The following is a 27,038-nucleotide window of genomic DNA, read 5'->3' as shown; positions in this document are numbered from 1 at the left end:
ATTCAACGCAGTGTCAAGTTCTGTGTGTTTATTTTGTTAATTATTTTTTGTACGGCCTTGCACAATTCGTGCGCTTTGACTGTTCAGTATTCGTGATTAAAGTATCATTCAGCATTCTATTTTCTTCGTGTAACTGTCGCCTAAACTCATGTCAGTCGGTGTTGATGTTCATAGTTCATGCTCTTGAACAAACGTTTAAGATTACCCCATTCAATACGGTAAGGCTTCGCTAATCGTGAGCTACATAAAAATGTGGGTTTAACAATATTTCACGTGAGCATAAATATAATAAATTTGTGCCAACAATCTCACCTGACGTCGCCGATGGGCACCATGTACATGGGATTCCCATATTAAAAGCACTCATCATCGACACATAACAAGCCTTGCCTAACGCTGAACGAAATATATCCTTTGGGAAGCACGCCAGGCAATACTCATTTACTGTTCAGTTACAGAATTTATGGAGCGTTGACTGGTATTGACCCATGCGAGTGTGCTTTACTCAGGCGCGAAATCAAATTTTCATTGACATGTGCCTCTTTTACGGGAAGTGCTCACTTTTTAAACCTTGCACACATTCAGAAAGCAGTTGAAAAGCCAGCGTAAAGGGCCGGTTTTCTTACAGTTTTAAGGCCTCACGCTCGATGAAAAGGAAGCGTTGAGTTAAATATTTTGTAGTAGCGATAATAGAGCTCGTAAATACAGTCGCCTGGAGATAACCGAAACTCGCTTAAACCAGAGACACAACGTTTACAATACTTCGGTTAAAGGCAATGCTCCTATTTGTGAACTTTGGTTGAAAGAAACGGTAACTCAAACTACCATCTACTTGATCGTCGGCCGTTATACGGCATATTCAGCGAGAGAAGTACGACAATCACATCAAATGGCGGCGCTAAATAGCCAAGAAAATGATTTCGTCGGGTAGTTGCAGGCACGTTAAGGCAAATTAAGGCTTCGACATTTCGATGGTGTTTCCGCATTGTGGGCTTGGCTAGGCAAATGGTCGCTCGGGAGAAAGACAATCGAGATGGAATAACTTCACAATCGTGTTTTCACTAGCGCTTTAGTAAACATCGCAGGAATACGACACTTTAGCTGATGCCATTGTTATGTACTCTGAGGAGCGCATTGAAGACAATATCGCAGACGTTCGGGACAAAGACCCTAATTACAGAGGCAATCATGGCATATGCATTATTGCTTCGGTGCACTTTTTTACTGTGTCAGACCAGACGACGGATAGCTAGCTTCAAGTATGCAGCGCCAATTTGAACGAGAGGCCTGTGCGGAATTTCTGCGAAACGATTCGCGCCTGAGCACATATACCTTGCACAAGAGATGCAAAGCGATATTGAAAGCAGACCGCAATACCATCTTTCTTTTTTTCAATCACAGTGTAAACCGAAAGCATTTGGAGTTTTTCAAACATTTAATTTTATTCTGTTCCCTTAGCTGTAACGAAACTGCCGGTAAACCCTGATAAACGGAACGCTTTTTTTCTGCCCCTTGCAGTTTCCTTTAAGCTGAGTCTACGGTACCCAATTACACTTTTGGGTAGAGTTGAGTTGAGTTGAGTTGAGTGGTTGTAGGCTACTGGTGGGATTAGCCTTGCAGTAGCTGCCGGCAATTGCTCCACCGTAGCGACACTTAAAATACATAAATGATATAAATCAGACACAGACCTCACAACTACACATAGTCACTCCTAAGGTCACCATGTGGAGGCCAAATCCCTGTCCTGCATGTAATTTAAAAGAAGGCGAGAAACCTCCTTCCTATCTAACTGGTTCCCGCGCGGGAAAACAATGTCCTGAAGAGAACTGTGGGGAATTCCTGTCTTCTTGAGGGACCCGAATAACACACTCCTTTTCGCGTTATACAGAGTACAGCACATAAGGTAATGTTCTATGTCACCGCACACGCCACACGTTGAACATAATGGAAACAACGCCAAGCCAGTCTAATACATCCACGCAGGGGTACGAGCAGAGCCCCTGCGAATGCGGCGCTGTTCGATCTGTTGTCACCTCAGCTCTGTAATTTCTCCATAAGCTTTGCTAATCATTGAGTGAGTTATATATATCCTTGGAAGACGGGCGCATCTTTAAGGCGATACTGTCCCTATGGAAAGAGTACGGCTTCTCCGGCGCCGGCGTCTTTAAAGGCACAGCGCCATCCGAAGGAAGCCAGCAGGTGGAGGCGGCCATGGCCTCGCAAGGCGTGGAGCTGCCAGTCATCAGGGACGATCAGCAATCCAGTGCGTCATCATCGCTCAGTGGGGACGACTCAACTATCATCGACCCTGACGAGCAAGTGGCTGATAAGGCGGAAGTGGACAGGGACGGCTTCAAGGTGGTGAGTCATCGGAAGCAAAGAACGGTCGGAATCCCAGTTGTAGTCTTACCAACAGAGAAAGGTGTTGATTTGAGAGAGCGGAACCCTATCAGGCTCTTCGAAGCCATTAAAGTGCTGCTGGGATCTGCTCCGATTCGCAGTCGCTTCACAACGCAAGGCTCTCTTCATCTAGATATCGCAGCGGAAGAGCAAGTTGACGTTCTTCTCCGGTGCTCTCTAATTGGTGACACAAGAGCCAAAGCCCGGCTGCCCCACTCCTACATGACTAACACATGTGTTATTAGGGGAGTAGCAGTGTGGTATTCGGAAAGCGGCCTTCTTGACTACTTGAAACCGCAAGGTGTTTTGCACGGGAAACGTATGATGCGCCGGATGGATACTCAAGAAAAAGAATGAGCAACGAAGCCTACTAACTCTGTTGTGCTAACGTTTGCTCCCAACACCGAGCGCCCAGAAAAACTTGACCTTGGTTTTACCAAGCATGCAGTCAAAGAATTCGTTGAATCTCCTCCCCGATGCTTTAAGTGCCAACGCTTTGGGCATGTAGCCAAAGTTTGCATCAAAAATCAACGTTGCAAACGATGTGGTGGCGCCCACGATTACAAAGCCTGCAAGGCAGATTTTGCTTGCGCTAATTGTGGGGGTGACCATCCAGCGAGTTTTGGTGGCTGCCCCTTCCGTGTAAGCGCCTTACACCGTCGAGTGTTCTTCACTAGTGGTCCCAAACCACGACCGATATCTGGAAGTAACAAGTTCCCTGCGTTAGAGTCGGAACTTCGTGGCGTGGTAACAAGCAACGTCAGTGAGCGACCTGAGCCTAGCAAGACGGCAGAGTCCTCTGTGGGTGAGTCGGTTGTTCGATCTGCTTCAGCAAAAAGTGTCCAAGTTCCTCAGCAACCAGATCACAGCCAGACTCGAAGACAAGGAGGACATTGTTTTGCCTCAAAAGAGACTAAATCCAGCTGCAGCGGCCAAGAGTGAGTCCCAGTCCGCGTCTTTTGTTGAAGTTGTGAGGCAGTGCGTCCAGCAAAATAAGGAGCTCAAAAATCGGGATCTGTCCGACTTTCTGCGAGTTTTGTTTGAAGTCCTCCGCTCATATGTTCAAGCGATGCAGACTGGCACCCTGAAGAACTTTCTACAGCTCGTTCTTTCCTTTGAATCCATGATTACCGCCTTCGCAGCGAACTTTACCTTATAATATGGCTAGTTTTCTTCAACCTCGTGCAACTAAAAATCACCGAAAAGTACCGTTTATTATGCAATGGCACTGCGCTGGGATTATAAGTCGATTAGGAGAACTGAAATTATTTTTGAAAGAAACTTGTGTTCTAGTACTGGCCCTCTCGGAGGCTGGCCTACCAAGGGGACGATCTTTGACTGGATATATCGCACACAAGAATTGCAGCATAAAGTCATTTCCCGCAGGAAGTGCCGCCCTTTACATACGAAGAGAGATCCCTCATGTGGCTGTGAACGTCACCGATCTTTGCACCGATAGTATTGAGGCAGCGGCTGTGAAAATGCGGCTCGGCTTCCGAACTCTTTCTTTTGGGTAGCGTAACTGTGTACCATGCCATGACGATCTACTGGTAGCTGCGGCCACTGACTCGGCTTCGGCTGCTCCCGCACGCCACCTGATGCAGTGGCCCGCTTAGTCGCCTCCGCGACCGTATAGCAACTGCAAATACTGCGGAAGCAAACAGTGCGAAGAACCAATTCACCGCGGCCTCGATGCTTTCCTGCACGGTGCACTCTAACCTTACATCGACGGCACGTGCGGGTAATAAAAGGGCACAGTGCTCGCTTATCATCGCTGCCAGCTAAGCCTTTTTTTTCCTTAAGGGCCTCTCGCTTTATCGACGTCGTCACGAAATGCCTTATAGCATGTTCCGCAGAAAGCTGCGTTATGAGGTCTACCACGGAAACTTTATACCTGGCCGTATTTAGAGAGTAAGACGAAAAGGGGGGGGGGGGGGGGGGGGGTGAGGAGGTAGTGAATTGGTTAGATGCCTCACGTTACTCTCTCGGGGTGCGTTGTCATTCGGCGCTATTGACGTATCTCATTATGCAAACAGGCACCCTCACCACGGCTGTTAAAATTCATCCGCTTCCCTCCAACCCCTCCGTTCTCACTCTCTGTACGCCGCTCGGTTTAACTAACACTCATTCCCGACGTCCAAATTGGGCGTAGTTAGGGTGACCGCTCTGTATCGCGCTTAACAATCTTTGGCCGTCCTTCTAAACAGGGTCATATAGCGTCGCGGCACAACGACATCCTTCTCAATTGCCACACTGTAAACACAAATGAGCCCATATGGGCGTTTTAACAGTTGATATGCCATTTTCCCCCCCTAGCTTAAAATGAGTACGCCCACGAGAAGAAGTAAAATAAGCTAGAAACATTATTATACCCCCGACCCCATTTGAAGGGGCATTGCGGTTGTAAAATGGGGGTTTTCAAGGAATAACGGTGGCGTAGGGGAAATTGAGACGAGCCAAACAGAGAAAAGAATAACTCAGCCATGACCAACAAGGCAGTCAGCCGCAGCGACAATTTCAGTAGGATTATTTCTGCAGTCAGATTCGAAATATCCCGCGCAATGTGTGTCGGCGCTGTTTTTCTGTTCGGAGTAGCCGCGCCTTGGTGCTGCAGAGGACGCCGAAGTCGGAACTACGCGCGGAGGAACACCAGCCTTCGGAGCGCGCGCGCGCGCGTTGAAGCAGCTTTCAGCGACGGCCATTCGGCCAGCGACGGCATATTCTTCTACCGTGGTTGATGTTTCTCACTGCTTTGAACCCCCAAGACTCCACGGTAAGTGACTTTGAACGATTATTACATGTTCTATGAGTGTGCATGTGTTCTAAGTGAGGAGACGCGCTGATATGACTTGTTGAAGGTCTCGATACAACATGGCGCGACAGTTGACCGTCCAGAACCATTTTGCACGATCACTGTGTTTCTTCGAGCTTTGTCGTAATCGAGGCGACTTGAGTGCTCAGAGTCAAGCGAGTGTACTTAAAAATTAGGATTTTATATAATGAGGGACTTTGCCGCGTCTTTAATTGGGCGGATGTGAGCATTCGACATGATCCCCGAAGCGCAAGCCACTACCATAATAGTTACGTGCAGTGCGAGGTGAGCTAAGCTTCGCCGCCTAACCGCGGCCTGAAAATGTGGCGGCTCGTTAAGGGCTTACTGCGGTGCGCGTGTGTGAGTGTTTGTACAGCGATCATTTGAGCGAGAACCGGCGGCGCTTCTTTGTGCGCGGTATCTGCTAGCTGGCGCGTACGTGGCGCCAATCCCCTAGCTCGTGCGATTGTGTGCAGTAGGTCGCCCACTTAGCGCGCATTGTGCAGATTTGCCAGTACGCTCCTTTCTATCGTCTGTGTCTCTTCGCGCCCACGTCGTTGATTGTGCAGGCAGTGCGCGACTGCGGCACGTAGCATGTAGAGCCTGCGCCCGTCGACTTTGATCTACGGGCGTGAAATGTCGGCGGCGCGTTTGTGGTATTAAAAGCGTGTGGTGAGCTTCCAACGGCACTACGGGTCAACGCCGCATGAGCTGCCGGTCAGAGTATAAGAACCTCTTTATTGTTAGCGTACTGCTTGGCGGTAACAGGTGTCCTGCTTGGGTTCAGATTACTGGATACGCCGTCACTTGAACCTCGGCGGCCGGAGCAGGTGAGTACCAGTGGCGCCGGCACCTCGGCCGGCAGAAAACGGTGCCCGTGCCGTGACGAGATATATCAATTTACGCGATAGCATTGCCGGTGATAGGCCATACGGGCGCGTCGCTCCATGCCTGTGTTCTTTGCTGAGGCCGCCACTACGCCTGCGGTGCACTTACTACGTTATATCTATATAGTCGATGCTTGTGCAATGTTGTTATTCAACAGCTGGCGCTGTGCTCTGGATACCTGAACTTGTTTAATGTTTAATTACTTTGCTGCTGTGCCATTGCCTATTGGGTACAGATATTTAGTATTGAATTCTAGGTGCCAAATTAACACAAAGAAGTTGCGCTTTTCAACTCAGGATCATATCACACATCACAGCGTCATCCTATATTGCACGAGTATTAATAACAAAATTTCTGTTGCTGGTGAAAAAAAAAAAGGGCAGACCGATCAACCTGTAACCTGTATCTGTGAGAAAAATGTGCTTCAAGTCCGCGATTGTCTATAAAAAAAGGTACTACCTTGGTATTCAATGTCAGTAACACTCATAAGTTATGCATCCTTTTGTGTGAAATAATTTGTCTTAGAAGCCATTCATTGTAAGGGATCAGTAAACATCTCATAGCTTAAGTAGTGCATATGTGCATGAGTTGGGCAAAGGTATTGGTTTGTAAAGAGCAAAGCCATTAAGATATAAAATATTTGCAAGCTTAGTTTAACAATAAGCTGACGAATATACAAAACCTAATGTAGCAGCAGATGTTCTCGAAGATAAGCTTATGACCAGCTTTTTTGTGTTCTGTGCGATCACTGTAGTGTCAAATTTTTCATTTTTATTTCAGGACTGCGGCTGCGGTCGTTTCATTGCCAACTGTGAGGATGAAGCAGCTTCATGGCCGGAGATCGGGCGCCTCCCATCAGTTTCCCTTTTCAGCAATAGAGGCCTTGGTATGCTCTTACCTAGAGTTTGCTTTTTTACCCTGTATGTTTTGAGCGCAATGGCTAGTTTAGCGGCATTACTTAGAGTGATTGGTGTGACACCTGTTCCATAGGAGGTATGCAGGTTATCCCACGTAACTCTAGCAAACTTTTAAAAATATGAATATGCCATCTAGCTGCACAGAACCTATGTAATGTTGTTTCCTGTCTCTTGGAAATACTTGGATTTGCTGCATTTTGCCTAATTACCTAATTAGTCTTAATCAATTAATCAACTTCTCAAATGTAATTAGATAAAAAGTCTCAATTATAAAATTGTAGAGCAACGTGAAAATTTCCCAGTACAGCTATCTGTGGCTCAATATGTGCTACATAATGTGTTTTTAGAGCATGAAAGAAGCCTAAGAATCTCGCAAAGTGCCTTGAGTATGTTTCTGTGTGACAGCGCCTGTGTTGTGTTCTTCCTTCAGTCCTCGTCTTTTGCGCTGTACTAACAGTCGACCTCGAGTGGCCATTCCCGTGGCAGTCTTGCATGTATTGAGTGCTTGCCCTGTATAGGCATGTGTGTTTCCAGTAAGCAAAAAATACTGAAGGAGCCCAACGTGATGTATTTCAGGACAAGTGTATGGTGTAAATTACTATGTGACAATAAAATAAACTGAAACAAGACTTCACAGTAGAGGTATGCAGGTGTGTGCATCAGCATAATGATGAAAACCTCGTGCAAGTTTAGAAAAATATTCATTAAGTTTGTTTCTGTCATTCTTCTCTGTCACATTATTATTGCAAAAATGTGCTCTCTAGTATTGCACGATTAAAAACACAGTTCAAACACATCATTTGCTGGAACCTTGACATTCATAGCAACATAGAGAGGAATGGTTAAAAATTTGCTTTGCTTCTCTGACCTTCATTTTAGGTCTTTCTCATGTTTGCTAAGCTTCTTAAACTATCATAGACCCCTTCCAGGGTTTACAGGCAGCTTGAGCACATTGTGCCAGATTGTGGAGAAGCTGCAGAGGTCGCAGTGTGTATAATGGTGTGTGGTAAATGCAAGTTTATTGCAAGATGCATTATGCTCAGTACCAATTATATTAAGTTATAATTTTAGCAAAAATCTCTGTTTTCCAGATATATATCAATGTGTCTCCAAAGAACTGCACTTTTTAAAAGAGTTGCTCATTCTCTGTCTACTGTTCGGTGTTGTTAAATGCATGTATGTTGGACAGCATAGTGCTTGGCCTTCAGCTGAAGGTAGTAGTGTAGGTAGTAGGTAGTAGTGTAGAAAGTGGTAGCAGTAGTAGCTTTATGCATGTGCATAAAGCTGCAGTAAGCCAAATGTGAAAAGATAAGGGCTAATACGATACAGCCATGTAGCAAAATTTACACAAGCAAACTGTTTGATGCAATCCCTAGGAAACTAAGCAAAAATATAAGAATGTGCTTATATGATAAACAGTACCTATGTTTCAGGCGCATGGCCTTCTACCGCCATATTCCATAACAGTTCATTATTTAACACTTTAAAACTACTTGCCCTGTTTATGTCTAACTGCTCTAAATTCGAAAATTTTCATTGATTGCACTATGAAGGTTTTGGCCGTGGCTTAAGTTACTGCCAGAAATAAATTTATAGTTGTGGCCGTCCTATGTGTGATAACAAAGTCATTTTGGAACCAGGTGACTGTTATGCAGTATGCTAAGTGTGCGTATTAGAACAGCCACTTATATTTTCATTGTAACCATGTATAAAGTATGTATGTACACATCTCGAAGCCATAGACTGTGTACTGTTAATTGGAGGTGTTATTGTGTGGAGTAGGTTTTTTTGTAAGCATTGTCTAGAATTTGCACTACATTAAGGTGTAGTGAAGCCAAGCGAAAAATATTGACAAAATGGCTAAAGTACATTCTTAAGAGTATTAAGCGCACTTAGATGACTTTACAGCATGTAGTAAAACAAGAATGGGAACTGAAGTGCTTAATTTTTGTTCATTATTACCATATGGCACCAACATGCAATGAAGACAAAAGAGGAAGAGAAGTGAAGTGCACTAAAGGGCAACTCGCTCCTGATGGGAGCTGCATTCACATCTACATGATGCATGCAATCTTTGAGTTATAGCAGCAGCTAACCACCTGTTCACATTGTTGCACATTTGTATTGTTTATGTACTAAGTCTGGCCCTGGAAGTGTTAAGCAGTGCCACTTGTGGCATTGGTGCTGCATGCAAGACATCCTTCTAACCACAGGTGTTATGTATTATGTAAACCTAAGTTCTTTTAAATTCATGTAACCCACAAAAGTTCCATTTGAAAGGATGTGCCATATTTGCCACCATTGCCATGAGTAGCATTGGCTGACAGTCACAGGGCGAGACGTTAACCTTGCTCAGCTATTATGCAATACTATTTTACATACAAATGGGGTAATTAGTATACATGCCGAAAGCCTCACAGAATAAAATTTTTTATTCGCATCTTACAACGATTGTTATTTTGCTTTAACTCAGGAGGCCTTTCTACCTGCGTTGCATCCTGTGGCTGGACCACTCCCACGATCTCGGCAGAATCGTTACACAGGTGTGTTCTTTTGTGATTCTCAGTACTGATATTTTCTAGTTTACATTCAATGTAAATGCACAGATCAAATGAAAAACAGGTTGAAAGATGAGCTCACAGGCACTGTATCCAAATGTTTGTTAGGAAGGAAAATCTTTTTTACAAGTTGTCGTTATAGCAACACAAGAGAGTGTGCACATCACACCACCAGTACCTAGCAAGCAACAGCATTATACCGTAGAAGAAGCCAAAACATCAGGCGAAAACCTGTACTAAACTAGGGACTGTATTAAGACCTTTTCGAGGCTTAAACTATTTCTTGGGTTACTCTGTCTAATTGCTTGAACTGAACTGACGTGTCCTGCAAAACAATTTGCATTCGCATTTGATACAATCTGCAGCAAAATATGAACAAAGGGCTGCAATACTCTAAGGGCCTACTATTGAAGTTGCAACCAGTCTTCCCAGTGTACTGCAGCCTCAGGAACATGAAATGTGGTACACTGTACCACATGCACACACAACAAATTTTAATCCATGGGCATCTGTACACTGTGCTTGTGCAGGACTGCGCAACTGGCTGTTTATTCGTGACTGAAACAGCTACGTACATCAAGACTGTATTGGGAAGCCACCATCTTTTTCAGTCAGTGTAACAGTCCATAAACATATGGATTTCCATGAGCATTTTGTCTGCCACACTTTTCTTTGTCGTTTTTTTTGGACTCCAGCTTTGATGGCTGCAAGACACTTCAGGCTGGCTGAAGAGACAGTGGTAGCCTAGTAGGTGGCCTCACAAAGTTGTTATTTTGATTTTTAAGAGCCGACTTGCTTTGGACAATGCTGAAATAACACATCAAAAGGCACGGGATTATTGACAAGGTTAGAATGACTTTGAAAGAAGTTTAAGGCTTCTTTTAAACTCTGATCTGTCTGCTGAGACCAAATAATGTCAGCTTTTAATGAAGCAATGTTCAGGTTGGAAAGCTGCAAGGCTGTGTGGGTACTCAAACACCATCATTGCTTCATATAGCTGAAGTTGCTGTGACATCAAGGCAGAAGGAAATGACATGGCAAAGGAAAGGTTGGTCGACAAAGGACTCATTGGCAATTATGTAGGTTCAAGGGCTATTGCACTGAGTAAGAAAATGTGTTCCTGATACAGCGTGAACAGTGTTAATGCTGAAGAACAAACTGGCACCATCTCCCCAGTCCTACACAAGCACGTGCATAGAAAGGGATGCCTGTTGGCCTTGAGGGCCACCACTGGAGGGATCACCTGCTATCGCTATGACATAGAATGTGACATCAGATGACTATAGTTCACACCTTTGCTGCAGCTCGCTGGCTGGGCAATTGAAGCCTTGATTGTAAGGATGAAAAGTTTCAATCACAAGGTGGCAATTTAGTTGCCAACTCTTACAGCATGGTTCACTACTCAGTGCTGCAGTGCTGGACGTATTTGACCAAGCCTGGTGCGAGTTCTCATGAGTACCCATGTTCAAGCTGCCGCTAGATACTTAGTTGATAAAGTCACTGAAAATGAAATTTGGTCATCGAAAGAGTCATGAAAACGATGCACACAAGGCTTGTAGCGTGCTTACTTGGTATGACCTCAGTCAAGACACCCTGTGTGGAGATGCTGGCAAAAGTGCAGCAGAAGTGTGGATTGAAGAGACAAAAATATAAGCTGTTCAAGTTCCACATATAACAAACTGATAATAAATCGCCGTTCAGCAAGAACTCCGGCAAAAGGGGCAAGCTGCACTCCCCACAACGAATGCTATAAAAACAGTACTGTTATTGCAGCAAAATTGCCTATAGCTCTTTTGATAGCTTGATAGCTGGTAGCTACTTCATGGTAGCACTTGATAGCTGGTATCACACAATGTTTTCTATGCCACGGAAATATTCCAGCACGTGGGGGCCACAATTCTCCTAAAGGCCAATACAGACACAGGTTGCCAGCAAGCATGGACTAAAGATTTTTCCGTTTGCATTGATGTAGTCTACCACATTTTGTTTTCTTGGGTGCACAGTCACACTGGGGTAACAATTTTCTGCCTGAATATTCATCGCAAGGAGCACTGCAGCCAGCTAAAGCGAGTTTTTCGTTCACACCTTGCCACAGATGCGGCAAGATGTAGACTTGACCCATTTTTCTAGGCACATTTGTTGGGTTCAAGAAAGAACACAGAGTAGCTAAAGAACTTTATTCCTTCTAGATTTAAGGCGTGGGGCCAGGTATTAACCATTGTTTTAAGAATTTTCCCAAACCGGGAAAGATTCTTTCTTGAAAGTCTTCTCATATCAGCTTGATACAGTCCCTGGCTTAGTATGGGTGCATGTGCTGTGGCTTTGTTTTAGTCTGTTTAAAAGGTCGTTTTCCTTTTGAGTGTTCCAGTCGCAAAGAAATCACAAATATATTTTGATTTCAGGAACCCTTGTGACATTACATAATTCCTTTACATGTTGCAACCAAGCTTATTTTTTAAACACATGCCTTTCTTTCAGCATGAAAGAAACATCTTAGATGAAACAAGGCAAAAATGGCTGCTTATGCATTTGTACGATATTCCAACTGAGAGGGGTGAAAAGTAATAAAATGTTCTACTTTCATAATTTTTCTACCATGTGTACAACATTTCCTAATAGGCATGAAGCAAATTCACTTTTATCACTAGCCTATTACAGAAACAAAAAATGACAAACTGAGCTTTTAAGGGGGCGCTCAGAAGGGCCCAGTCCGTGCGTCTTCTTTTCTAGCGCCATGGCTGTGAGCGCAGCTGAGCACATCTCCAGCCTGCACACCCTGTTCTAGAGGTGATCTGCTGCGTGTGGAAAGACTAGACGTGCTGATATGGCGTGGTATTATGTGCACAGTCTTCCCCCGTGTTTAGTACACGGGGTTGCATAATCTGTAGTTTCAGAGATGCATTGAAGTTTGATACAGACAAAGCATTCACCTCCACTGCCAGCACTTTTCATGATGGTGTCGTTCCACTGTGTGTGGCAGTATCAAAGAGGACAGGGTGGATGCGAAAGCAAGGCTGGGTTTGCTTCATGCTACCTATGTGAAGGTATCGTTAACACACCGTGAAACCGTATCTTTGGTCGCCGACTCTCAAATTCAAAATTTTTTTCTCATTCAGATTTGTGTTTTCTGACTGCGGCCCTTTCCGTGGGAAAACAATCCATTTGCAAATGTACTTACTTGACTAAACGGTCGAATCTGAGTACAACAAACCAAATTGCTGATTTTAGTGCATTCGTTATGTTGGGGTTCCTTTGTATATGACTCCAGAAAAAGCCGACCATTGTCTGCTCACACTCCGCCGCGCCTGCCCATATAGGAATAAACTTAATTTTGGTTGGCCATGATGCTTATTGGTGTAGTAGCTGTCGTGTGTCCACCCATACACATTTTGTTGGCTTCCCGAAAACCTCAAAGAACAGCGGTATTTTGCTTATGTGCATTCACTAATCAAATAAGTACATGTTTGCTAGAATCCCCATAATATTGAGTCAGCTGGTCTGCTTGAAAATGTTCAAAATATGGCAGTTAGATTTGTAATAGGAAGTCGTACTAAAAGGCTTTGTATTACTGAGAGTAAGGGTAAGCTGCAATGGCAGGATTTAAAAGACTGGGAAATCTCTTCAGTTAAGATTATTTCAAGCATATACTGTTCCAAATATGTAGAGATAGAGAAATTCATATCAGGCTATCATCATACCTCACAAGAAAGAGATTACACTAAAAAGGTTTATTAATTTCCTTTACTTATAGGTGATGCCTCACATTGTTTTTTCCTTGGACCAAAGGGACTGCAAGGTTTTTCAGCCTGCAATTGTTTGCATAGTTTTCAAAGATAATTCCCTCCCTGCTTTGTGTGCTTGATTTGAATGTAAGTTACATTACACAGAATGTATACCCCCCCTGCAATGCCAGTACAGGCGAAGCAGGTACTAAATGAATAACCACGAAAGGATTTTGGAGCGAGCAAAAATGGCATGTGCAATAGATATGCGTAGATGTCCCGTTGGTGTTGCTGTCAAACAAGAAATTGGGATATCGAGGAACTGAGCAAAGTAAATACATGTGTGCTTGCCAAACTATAGCTGTCATTTACACCTTGATTGTGACTTAGCTACCAAAAGAAGTTTTTTTGTCTTGTTCTTTTTCTGTTAAAATGTACTTTTTTCTTTGTCTACTTTCGTTTGGGTTTTTGTAGCTATATCGTGCACATGTGACCAATAATGCCGTGTGGAAGTTAGTGGTTGTTGGTATTTCTCACTGCCTGTCGTTTGTTCAATGTGTGTACTAAAGTCAATAGAGCACCAACCAGTATAACCTAGTGTGTTGAATTTGTTTTCTTGTTTTAGTACAAATGATCTGACTGGTTATGTGCCCAAATAAACAATTAGATTATGAAAACAAAGTTCATCAGAACATGTCATGCATTTTACTTATAATTACCCTATTTCAACTGCATAACCCACATATTAAGGCATGTAGATTTAAGTGGAACAAGTCTTTTTGCAATCCTTAGTTCTGAATAGGTGAGAGCAGTGCTAAGGGCACAAAATGAGTCCACATAGATAAATGGCATGGTGCACTGTGCACTGACTAATAATTGATGTGTTTTTGCAACAGACAAGCAAATAAATATCCAGTAATGCCTTGTCAGAGACACGAAAGCACATAAAGAGGCAGGGGGTGGTCAGATACAAATGTGCTGTGGTTTCAGGTTTGTTAACAAGCATACCACTTTTCTGTAACTTCAGAGAACAGGTGCTGCGCTGACACATTATTCTTTTTTTTTCTTGTTGTTATTTTGTGGGATTTGATTAGTTTCTGGGTTAATGGTTGCTGCTTTCGCTAACATGTTGCACTTATGAAATTTGGGCTGTCATCTGCACTGTTTACAGTGTATGTACTCTTATGGTCACATTATAGTGGTGCTTAATCGTGAAGGCTCTCATTCAAATATAAGCTTGTCTGGTCTACATATGCTTTCCTTCATGCCAAAGGAATAAGATATACTATGTTTATGTCAGAAGGAAAGAAATTGAGACTGGTGTCTATTATTGCACATAAATCTATGCTTAGTTGCGTTAACATTTTTGCATAATTTCAACAACTTATTTAGTGCATTTCTGTAACATTCACACTCTTATCCACTTAGGTGTAAGGAATAAAGGCAAAAAAGTAAAGCATTGCAGTGGATTTAACTTAATGCTCTTGATTCTTGTTACCTTCTTGATAGCTTTTCTATCTGGAAGAGCATATGTACAAAAGCATGTTTTGACCAAATAGGCTGCTGTTTGGGAGGCTTTGCAAGCACCACTATAACGTGACAAAAGCAGTGTGTGGCCATTTGGTTATATAAATTCTGGTGTAATGACACCACAAAAAGTAAACAAAGATATGTACGCACATGACACAAGCACCGGATCTCACTTCAAGCTTTAAAGTAAGGAAACAGGCAATATTTAATAACAGGTGGAGACATGATGTGATGATATCTGTAAAAAGAAATTCTTTATGCAGTGCAACTAATGGATCACTGATACATTCGTCATACTTTTTAAATGTTGCAAGCCGCAATTACCTTGCATGTTGTCAGGTCGTAATACCTGGCTACAACGCAAGTTTTGTGGAACACAGGACCGCAGTCACATTCTTTGCAGTATTTAACATTGTGTGATGGAGGATTGTTTCACACGGATGACTCATACTCCCTCAATTTCCCTGATTTCGCATTAATAGAGCATCCCATCTGTCCAATGTAGGCACGGCCTTATGATGGCAGCAGACTACACAACGCTTGCGGCCTAGCTCACTAGATGCATATTGTGCTTCAACCACAACCAACCTTTTCCTTTTTTTGGCTTCTGCCTTTTATTACAGCACAAAACTCTCCTAACAAGGGCCTGAGAAAACAATGATTTGCGCAACTAAATTAGGCATGAATATGGAGTATAATGAATGAGATGAAGTAAAAAAGTGGTTGCAGTTGTTTCGTATGCATTTGTAATTTTCATGGGTAATTGTGTAGCTGGTCTCTACGGGCAAAAATTTTTTTTCTGTATGAAACATGTGATGAGAGATTTGCTCTGATGAGAAAAAAAGACAAGCCAGGAAAACAAATTATATTGTTGCGTGCAGCACAATTTGCAGGCGGTGCACTGTGCAACGGAGGTTATGTACAGTCAGCCATTCCCATCCAGTCATGCTTGCATTGCATACACACATTGTATTAATTTGAGATTGCAGCTAATGAAGTTTGTGTGGAATAACTCTCATTCGCACATAGTGATGCACTGCAAAATAGATTGGTTCGTTCCTGTGTTCATCAAAACTTGTAGCCAAAAATTATGAGCAGATGTACATAAGATAATTAAGCTTTGGCAGATTAGCACGAAAAGGACAAATGCATCAGTCATTCTCAGCTACATTGCACAAAGAATTTGTTTTTGAATTAATGACATCACTTCCTGTCACTATGTGATGTATATGATGTCTGTTTTCTTATTAAAGCGAGAGTTGAGGTTAGGCACTTGTGTCCTGCATGTCTTTGTCTTCGTTTGCTTCTGTGGTGCCATTACACTAGAATAAGTCCATGACAGGAGCTGCCAGTCTATGCAGTTATACTACATTGGGCTCAGTACGCCTGGCGGCCTGAATGTGACGAGTGCGAAGTAGCAGTAAGAACTTCAGAAGGGTAGAATTTTGTGTCGGTGGTGCATATTACAGTATGGTGAAGCGCTATAGATGGAACAGTGTGAGGCGAGACAGATGGGAAAGTGCTACAGACAACTGTGAATGTTTACTGGAAAGTTTCGCTGCAGCGGGACAATGCATGCGTTATCCTGGTGCAGCAAAATTTGCCAATGTTCATAGTTGTCAGTAGTACTTGCCCATCTACATTACACTTCACCGCACACTAGTAGCAGTAACAACATAAACCAACTGACCCGAGCAATAATGAAAGCCCACAGAATTGCCAAATTGTAGGAGAAATGTTTCAGTGTAACACGTGTTTTGTTAACTGACAAGCAAATAACATACATGTCTGCGAACCGATGATCAGATGCATTTTTCATGCACATACATTATTTTGTACAACTGCTTCCTGCTTTGGTTTTTTATGGCTTTTAGGAAGCATTCCAAAGTACTTAACTGTTTGTCTGTTCTAAAATTGAATCTGTTCTCAGCCAGCACTATGTGGCATTACTGCATAAGCCCTTACTTCGTCAGTGTCCTTCGCACTGTTCCCAACTAAATATGAATAACCAAATAACCATGTTTTTAAATTTTCACATTATGAAGAAAATACTCTTAATATGTATTTCATTAGAAAAATTTTCTCAATTTTAGGAAGAAGTCTGGCTGGCCCCAAGCCTGGTGCAAAATGAAGAAATGGCACTCCACATCAATTCATGTTTACTTGTCGTCATAACCAGTCTGTTAGCTTAATTTTTGGTTCTTCCTATTGAATTCTCAAGAAAGGTACCAACTCTGTCATTCACTCTGCAAACAAATTTTTGCACTTGGGGATGCAGCCATGCACAAAGCCTTTGAGCTCATTAATATCTTTATTTTTTAAAGAAAGTGCAGCTGCTGCGTGGAGCAATAGGTTGAATAAGACGAGGGTAAATGAAAAGATGGCGAAATTAGTCATCAACAGTTGTCCAACAAAGGAAGTCTCAAGCTGGAGGCAACATCTTTGCAAGAGAACCAAATGGCTCCAGCCTGAGACATTCGTTGTTCAACCTGGCAAGTCTCCTTCTCTAAATATTTCCTCTAGCCTGAGACCTATATCCATTCCACCACCCTTGACCAACAATACACCTATACATTTGGCAACCCATGGAAAGGTAGCAAATTCACATTCAAGGAAAGGGAATGTAGTGTGCACCCTGGAAGGTAGCATGAACAGTATTTTATTTACTTAATGAAATGCAGATTTGCTATCCAATTACTTTATTTTGATCCCCGTTTTATAATTGGACAGCATGGTTCCTCAGAGAGAATAATAATTCGAAGCTCACGCAATTTTGCTCCTTTATGTCCGTTAAATCTGTCCTGGTTGCTACACTATCAGCCCTGTCTGCAATTGCGTAGCAGTGTTTTGAGCATGCATCCAAATTCAAAAGAATAGTTAGGCTTCTACCTCAGAATGTTTGCTACTGTGTTGCAGCTCGAATTCTATGTCTAGGTGGTCACTGTGATGCCATGTGCTTTTTAAATAAGACCAATATGCTATTTGAAGGGCAATTAAATGCAATCTCAAATGACCTCAGCTCGGGGAATGACACAATTGGAGGTCAATGTGATAAGGAGGATTTGATTTCTGAAAACAAGGCACTTAAACGGGAGAAAGCATGACTAATTTCGTATAAAGATGCTGCTTTTGGATATGATCAGGGAAGGTACTTGTTCGTGGCTGCATTTGCAACATGTTACATTGCTGGCTTTATATATTGCACTGGGTACAGTGAAATGTTGCTGCTTGCACAATATTCAACTAAACATGGTAGCCATGCTAATGTGTCCATGCAGAACACAACTCATCCACTATTATAGACTACAGTGGAATCTCGATAAACGAAAATCGCTTCGAAACTGCCGCCTAAATAGGACACCATCCTGATAATTGGTTGGCTCTCTGCAATGTCTCTCAGTAAATATAATGCCTGGTAAATGGAACCAATTTCCCTGGCACCTTGAGGCTCCATTTAAAGAGCACCCACTGTAAAAATATAGGGGGGATCGTGTTTGGAACTTTAGTAAATGTAGTCTTAAACAAAACCGCATTTCAGTGGGAGCGAAATGCAAAAGCACCTGTGTACTTAGACAGGTGCATGTTAAAGAACCCCAGGTTGTCCAAATTAATTCGGGTTACTCGCTATGGCATGTGTCATAATCAGAAGGTGGGTTCTGGTTCGTAAAATACAATAATTTTTAATAGCTTGCTCAGAAATCCAGCACTAAATTATGTAGCTTGTTTGTGTGATGAGTCCCAATTTCTTAATTTAGTACTTTGACATTTATCATATTTGTGTGCTAGTCCATGCAGAATACCACTGATCGGCCTCATTATACCAGCCACTGTTAATTAGGAATGGCTTAGTCAAGCAACTTAAACTTACAGCACAAACACCTAAGACGAACCACAAAAGGAAGATACGACGCACACTGGTGCTAACTTCTTTATTTCTTCGTTGTCGATGCAATATAAACCCTAGGCCACACTACCGCGCAGGCACTCAGATTACATTACAGAGATCTGCCAAATTATCACATACGCAAGCGTAGGAAGTCAAATTCAGATGGATGCTGGGACAAAGATATCTTACTAATGCAATTATCGCCCTGCCTTTCTTGTGGTAAGCCTCTAAGGCAAGCCGCACATGCTCATTCTTGCTTTTGTCAAGAATCGACGTCCCATCAAGTTGTGCCTCACAATTGTTGCAAGAGTTTATATGCGCACCAAGGTGCGCTCCTCTATCTACATTTTTGTTTACTTGTTGCGCATGTTCCCCGAGTCGCTCATTGATGCAATGCCCTATCTAGCCAAGCTATGTCTTAGCACATGAGAGTGAATTGTATAAACCACGCCGACCGCGCACAACACGTATGAAGCATCATGCCGAATTCGGCGTCCTCCTCTGCCCTCTCCGCAGGTGCGGGAGCATAGCTTTAAAAGCTTGTTCGGTGCAGAAAACGCCAAAGGAACACTATGCCTGCAAGCAATTTTCTTGAGTTGATAGATGACCTTATGTGTTTAAGGGACCGCGCAGGGAACATGCACAAAAAGTAAACAAAAATGTAGATAGAAGAGTGCACATTGTTGCGCATATAAACTCTTGCAAAAATTGTGAGGCACGACTTGATGGGACGTCGATTCTTGGCAAAAGCATGAATGAGCTTGTGCGGCTTGCCTTAGAGGCCTGCGACATAAAAAGGCAAAATGATAATTGCATCAGTGACATAGCTTTGTCCCTGCACCCATCTGAATTTCAGTTCCTACGTTTGCATATGTGATAATTTGGGAGATCTCTGTAATGTAATGTGTGCGCCTGTGCAGTTGTGTGGCCTAGGGCATATATATGCATCGACGACGAAGAAATAAAGAAGTTGTCAGTTAGTGCCAGTGTGTGTCGTATCTGCCTTTTGCGGTTCGTCTTAGGTGTTTGCTCTGTAAGTTTTAAGTTCAGAATTATGTGCCAACTAGGCCAAATGAAGTTTTACTCTTAGTCAAGCGAGCTCAATATATAGTCTGTGCAAAAGTGTGGAGCGTCAGTACAAAGTAACAGTTCAAACACATGGCTCTGTAGTTACAGTTCAGTATGAAACGAGATAAGATTTCTTAGCATTTCTTTCATTTACTAATTTCATTGTATTAGGACGTAGAATACTAGCAACTGGCATGCTTACAATGTACAGTGCTCTTTTTTAAAATCCAGACAATTGTTTTACTGGGGCAGAAATGGGCTTTCTTTTGGGCCCGGAAGTGAACATATTATATTTCTTACATTTGGTGTAAAATAAATTTTCTTCACTGTCAGTGTGTGTCTCGTGCATTTTTCCTTTCAGCAAGTAGCAACTGCTCTCGAAGGCGTTTGCTGGCCTCGGAGGCACTGCCGATAAGCTAGGACGACTGTATAAAAGCTTTGCAAAGAGGGGCTCTGTGATCAGCAAAAGGGGAAAAAAAATGAAGACGTGCGGTGACGGGTTCATTCGCCATTGGACCACGTGTGCGCGTGACTTGGTCGATTCAGCGGTGGCCCTGTGCCGTCGATTGGACCACGTGTGGCGAGCCCGCGGCGAAATGCTTCGTGGTGGTACGCCGCGCCTATGCAGCAGCAGACGGAACACCGCAGGCCAAGGTATCGGACGCCGGCGTTCGCTCCGAGCAGGTGCGACGCCTGCTCGGGTGGCAGCTCACGGACGGCCGAGTTCCCTTGAGCCTTGATCGCCGGCGTTCGACATTTCGGCCTGCGGTGTCCCGTCTGGTACTGCGTAAGCGCGTGACCCGCGCCACCATGCATTTCGCTACGAGCTTGCCGCACCTAAACTAAAATGCCTTTAATTCCTTCACAATACTCCCATTGTACCTCCCAGTCAAATAGGGGGAGGGGGTGAAGTGGGCGTATACGGTACCCCCGTTGTGTGCCCAATTAATGCCCACGTCAATGGGAGTTTTATCGTACGCCCTTTCAATGGGAGCAAAAAGATGTACAAAAGGGAATGCGCTAGAGGACAAGCAAAAAACGCCCATCTGGGTGTTTTTTTGTTTACAGTGCACCTAGAAGGACACGCCGGCGGAAAGGTAAATGCGGTGTATACGTTGGGCATCAGCGGAATGTCCCTGGAAGCTGCCAGGCGAGGAAGCTTCGGGGATCCAGCGGCACTGCGTGCTTGGGTGCAGAAGCAATAACGCGACAAACAAACGAACTCAATAAATGTTGTTGGTTTTGCAAGCCGGAGTAATCTTGGCTATCCATGAACACCTATTTCAGCCCGCATACGTTAATGTTCAGACAGGAATAAATTGATCATATGGGAGCACCCCCCCCCAAAATTTCACGTTTATGCTCAGCTTGTCCAAGCTATTGTGTCTTGACGTGGACTGATATTTGTCTATCGTGGGTAAACGGAAGTTTGTTTAAGAACACTTCTGAGTATATATATAGCGTAAACGTGCGTAAATGTGAATGAATGAATGTTGTTCCCGTTTTACAATGGTTTCAGAAGAAATGCTACAATTCGGAAGCTGAAGCGAGTTTATCGGCGGCAGCACAGCAGCACTGACATACAGTTGAGGGCCACAGAGCGCACTGAGGTGTTGGACACCTTGAGGGCGGTGCTTGCGGCTCTAGGGTAAAACCACGGCCCGAGAGATGCCGTCGTTTCAAGAGGAATTAATGCATCTGTCTTTCAGTGGAACGCCAGAGGGCTTAAGTCACGCATGTCCGACTTTAGACAGTTTGTCTTTACGCACCAGTTCCCCATTATCGCGATATGCGAGCCCAACCTGTCAGCTCCCATCAGACTGTCCGGGTATGACTGCTTTATGTCCTCCACCCACGGAGAGTGCAGGAAGGTTGTTGTGCTTATACGCCATGAATTGACTTATGTACACCACCCAGCGCCTCCTGACGAAGCAAATCAATACGTTTGCTTAACAGTGAAGAAGAAAAAGCTCACGTTCACAATTCTTGGACCCTATTTATCTCCAGCAAGCAGTCTAGATTGTGAGCGCCTACGGGGAGTTTGGACGTCGACTCCTAAGCCGTGGGTGCTCACTGGTGACTGTAACGCCCACCATTACCTATGGGGGCGCTTCAAAGTTAACTCTAGAGGCAGAACGTTGGTGTCCTTTGCCTCTGAACGCGAATTTCGCTTCTCAAATGATGGTAGCCCTACTTATCTGCGTGGATCAGCGTATAGCAGCTGCTTGGACCTAACCTTCGTTTCACGGTCGCTTTCGAGAAGAGTGCACTGGTGTTCCGATTCAGAAACGCGGGGTAGCGACCACATCCCAACCTATTTGAAGATCTAATGTTTGACTAGCTCCAAGTCCTCCAGAACCGTCCAGTGCACCGATTGGCCTAAATACAAAATAATAATGGAAGACTGTTGTCGTGACGGCAACTCTTATAACCTACAGGGCGCGATAAAGGATGCCATACAAACAACCACGCATTTGCTTTCGAGGAGTTCTTCCCGCACCGATTTCGACATCGAACTAGCAAAACTTCGAGCAATTCGCCGTCGTGCGGAGCGAAGATATAGACGCACGAAGTCCTATCGTGATTTGAGATTGGCTAGACGAACACAAAAGAAAATACAGCGTCACATGAACAAGCTGGCTTCGCGACAATAGGCATCCGTTTGCGAGTCCCTGGATCCGCGAAAACCTTTGTCGCTTATATGGAGGACTGTTCGTGGCCTTCGCACAACCTTTGGTCAGCGCCACCCGTTTAAATCTCTGGCACTTTATCTACAATGTAGAGATATTGACGTCGCTGAATCTTTCTGCAGAAAGATTGCTGGCGAGACAAATTCCGATGGAACGGGTACGGGAACGCTCGGCCACCCACTGTTCTCACGCGATCCCCGCATGGAATGCCCTTTTTTTATGGGAGAACTAGAAGCTGCGCTGGCTTTGTGCAGGCGTTCTTCAGTGCCAGGACCTGACGGCATTACATACCGTGCCCTGTGTAACCTAGGAGACCAAGCTCGGAAGGCACTCTTGCTCTTGTACAACGACTCCTGGCAGACGGGTATGGTTTCGCAAGAGTGGAAGTCAACTCGCCCCATTCCACTTCTCAAAGCTGGCAAGTCGCCTTTGGACATTTCCTCATACCGTCCGATCGCACTTGCCAGCTGTGTCGGAAAAACAATGGAAATAATGATTTTAACTCGTCTGGAATGGTACTTAGAGTACTATGAAATCTGTCCACACGCATGGCCGGATTCAGACGGGGCCGTTTGTCAACAGACCGCGTTGTTGACTTGATAACAATTGTGCAACACCAAAAGGCCTGTAAGCGAGTATCTGCTGCTCTGTTTCTAGACGGTAAAGGAGCTTATGATAATGTCACCCATGAAGCCATCCTTAGCACGTTAGAAGCCGTCGGACTTGGTGGTAAAATGTATATGTGGGTGTGCAACTACTTACAGAGGAGACCATTCTACGTGCACACAGAAAATGGCCCAACATCCGAGCATTACGGTAGCCGAGGAGTCCCTCAAGGCGGAGTGTTTAGCCCGACTCTTTTCAATCTCACCCTCAGTGGATTAGTTTACAACCTGCCAAGCACCGTACGAATTTCCATCTATGCGGTCGACATCTGCATTTGGGCATCAGGCGTGACACGACTTCAGCTTCGCGCTCGGCTTCAGAAGGCAGCCAAGATGACATCTTGCTACCTTCGTGAACAAGGACTTGAAATTTCATGCGGGAAGTGCGCAATGGTGGCATTCACGAGGAAGCCACTGCCTGGTTACGGCGTATCTATTAACGGACAACTTATACCATACAGCAGAAGTCACAGGTTCTTAGGAGTCGTAATTGACAGAGACCTGTCTTGGACTCCGCACGTCAATTAAGTGAAAAAGCGGCTGACTGCTATCTGTCACCTGTTCAGGTTCCTTGCAGGAAAAAGTTGGGGAGTGTCTATACACGCTATGTTACAGTTGTACATGGCGTTGTTCGTTAGATTCCTGCGATACAGCCTGCCTGCAATATCCAACACCTGCAAGACTAACCTGCGTACGATTCAGAGTATTCGAGCCTAAGCCCTATATGTATTGGCTTACCACGCAGTGCACTAACGGCTGAAACCATTGCCCTTGCACCGGATTATCCAATGACGACGCACATTGCCATTGAGACAATGCGTACGCATCTCAGGCATTATGCTAGGACCCCTTCCCGCCACTTGGCGAGCCTCACTGCTCGACATTTAGCGGTATTGTCAGTGCACATCGTGCGTCGTTTACTTCAGGGTGCGCACTTGCGGCCAAGCCAGCGTTTCCTCCGTGGTGTTTGAGCTGTCCACAAGTACATATAATGATTCCAGGACTACAGAAGAAGACAGATCTGTCGGCCCCTGCTCTAGAACAGCTGAGCTTACTTCTTCTGCATGAAAAGTAGAGCAACCACGTGCACATCTATACCGATGGATCGACTACGTCGTGCAGTTCTGGTGGTGCCGTGGTTATACCAACGCGAGGAATGACACTGCGGTTCAAGGCATCGCATGTCACGACATCAACGGCGGCAGAACTAACGGCCCTGCGTCGAGCACTGGAATTCATTGATTCTGAAAGACCTCGAAATTGGGCTGTGTTCTGTGATTCAAAACCCGCATTACAGTGCACGCAGTCAGTTCTCCGGCAGGGATGTCATGATCAATTGACATACGAAGCCGTGAAATTTTACCGCGATGTCCAGCAAAAAAGACACGAGGTCGTTTTTCAATGGGTACCTGGCCGCTGTGGAATTAGTGGCAACGATTCCGCATAACGCTGCTCGCACAGCACATCAAGAAGAGCACAGCGTTCCAGTTCCGCTTTCGAGGACTGACGCTGCAAGGCAGCTTCGACACCTGGCACGCAGTCTCACAGTGACCGAGTGGAACTCGCCAAGCTTACGACTTACACGACTGCATCGACTAAACCCCTCCCTGCAAGTCCGACCTCCACTCGGACTTCCTTGACGCGAAGCTACGCGTTTCTGCCGCCTCTGGTTAGGAGTTGGCTTCACAAAGGCATACTCTACATTAATTGGAGCCACTGACAGTGCAGCCTGCGTGGTCTGTGGCACCGAAGAAAATATCGACCACCTGCTGTGCCACTGTCCAAGATATGCCCTAGAGAAACAAGAACTTGCCAAAGCTTTCTGAAAACTGGACAATCAGCCGCTTTCTGTGCAGGTGCTGCTGGAACACCGCCCCCATCGCCCGTCGGTCCATAAAGCGGTGAAGGCACTTTTGTGTTTCTTAAGGACGACGGGCTTGTGCGACCATTTGTGACTATTAATGCAATTTCTGTAAAACCACACGCGTCAGCAAACTTGCCGCAATTTCCTTCTTTCCTTCCCTCCTCTCTTTCCCTGTGATCTTTGTTTTCCCCTTTCCCGTTCTCCCGGTGTAGGGTAGCCAACCGGACGTTATTCTGGTTAACCTCCCAGCCTTCTACTTTTCTCTTTCCTCCTTCCTCTCGATCACAACAATCACTTTCATTGCCAGGATAAAACAACAGGAAAGAGGTGCGAACGCCATCACGCGGGACGTGTGTTCCGTAACCGCCGCGTGTCTACTTCGACTGCCTTCTTTTCAGGACCGAGTATGGCTGTGAAGTTGGGGTACTTGTGAAATCAGCAAGGCTCTCTTACACGTCTGTACGGAAACGACTGTCCAGAACATGAAAACTTCGTTATTTGGACGAGTCAGCCGAAGTTCTTCGAACTACGAGAGTCGTTTATCAGATTGTTACCTGGCAGCACAAATCGAGCGAAGCGAAGCTTGCGAAACGCACGGGTATCCACGTGTAACGCATAGCCTCACTCTTTGTTGGCGCGAAGGCAGCTTGCAGCTACACATAAATTACCTATAGTTACCTTGCGGCTGCTGTACTCTGATTCATAACGTCTGTAATGCGTCGAGGCCGATTCACGGTTCTCATTAAAGCTCTCTTCGCGTGAGGCTGCCCGCATGGTGTCAACAGTTTAGACGCTTTCATAGGAATGTCGAGTCATACGATGCGCCGGCAAATTGCTGGCACACTGGATATCTTCATCCATTTTATTAGCGGTCTGTCTGCGACGAGCTCTACAGCGCTACAGAAAAGCGAGCCGCTCCATTAACATATACGCGGTGAACATTTTTAAGCGTTACTGATTTTTTTAATCACCTGTGGCACATAGCATAATTATAGTCATTGAGCTGGTATATTCAAAGAGGCCGGCGTCGTTCTTCAGGAGAAATCGAAACACATATTCACCTGATTAAAAAGTCACTGCTTAATTTCCTAAGCAATTACATTACGCACATACTGTAATTACTAATTGTAACCGATGAGTTGGCATGACATATCCACTTGGAATGAATTTTGAAGATTACACAAGTTTGGAGATTCATTGCCAAAGTGTGCGAGCGCCAGTGAGTGTTCCACTTACTTTCGTGCTTAAATGCATAAAAAAGCGTTTAGGTAAAAGAAAAGTAAGTCTAACAACAGTGGATTTTTACCACTAGTTCGATTGTCCATATGAAGAAACCCATGTCATCCTCAAAATTCATTCCAAGTGCTTGTGCCTTGAAAGCTTACCGGCTACAATTCCTTAATGGCAATGTCTGTCATAAAGTAAAAAAGTTAATTAGTTAATTTTGTCAGTTAGTTAATGTGTTTCTGCCACTTCAAGTAGTCCACCTCGAGGACTAGAATTGGGCTATGTGCCGCAGGTGACGTTTTCTTTTTTTGGAAAATACTGTAAAACTTAGAAATGATAACCCCGTATATAATATTCAGCAGAATGTGATGATGCGTCAACTTGGCTCGTCGTGTTTTTTTTTAAGCAAACGCAATCCGCGTTATAATTCGCCTTCTAATCCGCCAATCCGCCTTCTAACGCGCCACTAGTGGCTCGCGATATGCGCTGTCGATACCAGGGCCGCACGGTGGCGCAAGAGGCAGTAGCGTAAACGCACCTCATGTGTCTGCATGATTACTATCACACTGAAATATTGATTTGACCGCTTTATGCTGCCTCCGCAGAATTTGCCACTAACGATTGAGGCAGACACTAGCGAAGCTGATTCTCAAAGTAAGCGACAAGCTTTTTTGTGTAGCGTGCTGTATATCTTTATACCATCAGTGAATGACGAAACCGCATGACCACGTGATAAAATACACAAGGTCAATATATCTCTCTATCGATTGCAATGCCAAATGATGCCAAGTCACGGTGTACATGTATTTGT

General features: G+C 44.4%; 1 long non-coding RNA gene across 2 annotated transcripts; it reads left to right on the top strand.

Annotated features, from left to right (window-relative positions):
• The first annotated feature begins 4,790 nt into the window (after positions 1-4,790).
• Positions 4,791-18,743, top strand: LOC129384463 (uncharacterized). 2 transcript variants are annotated; one of them, XR_008612178.2, is made up of 4 exons: positions 4,791-5,173; positions 6,881-6,986; positions 9,491-9,560; positions 16,921-18,743. It is a non-coding gene; the product is annotated as an uncharacterized lncRNA (long non-coding RNA). The 2 variants fall into 2 exon arrangements; XR_008612179.2 differs by lacking the exon at positions 4,791-5,173 and adding an exon at positions 5,190-6,042.
• The last annotated feature ends 8,295 nt before the right edge of the window (positions 18,744-27,038 follow it).

Source organism: Dermacentor andersoni, chromosome 9, assembly GCF_023375885.2.
Source record: "Dermacentor andersoni chromosome 9, qqDerAnde1_hic_scaffold, whole genome shotgun sequence".
Lineage (NCBI taxonomy): Eukaryota > Metazoa > Arthropoda > Arachnida > Ixodida > Ixodidae > Dermacentor > Dermacentor andersoni.
Note: the sequence above shows the minus strand (reverse complement) of the source record. Positions and strands in the feature narration are given on the sequence as shown.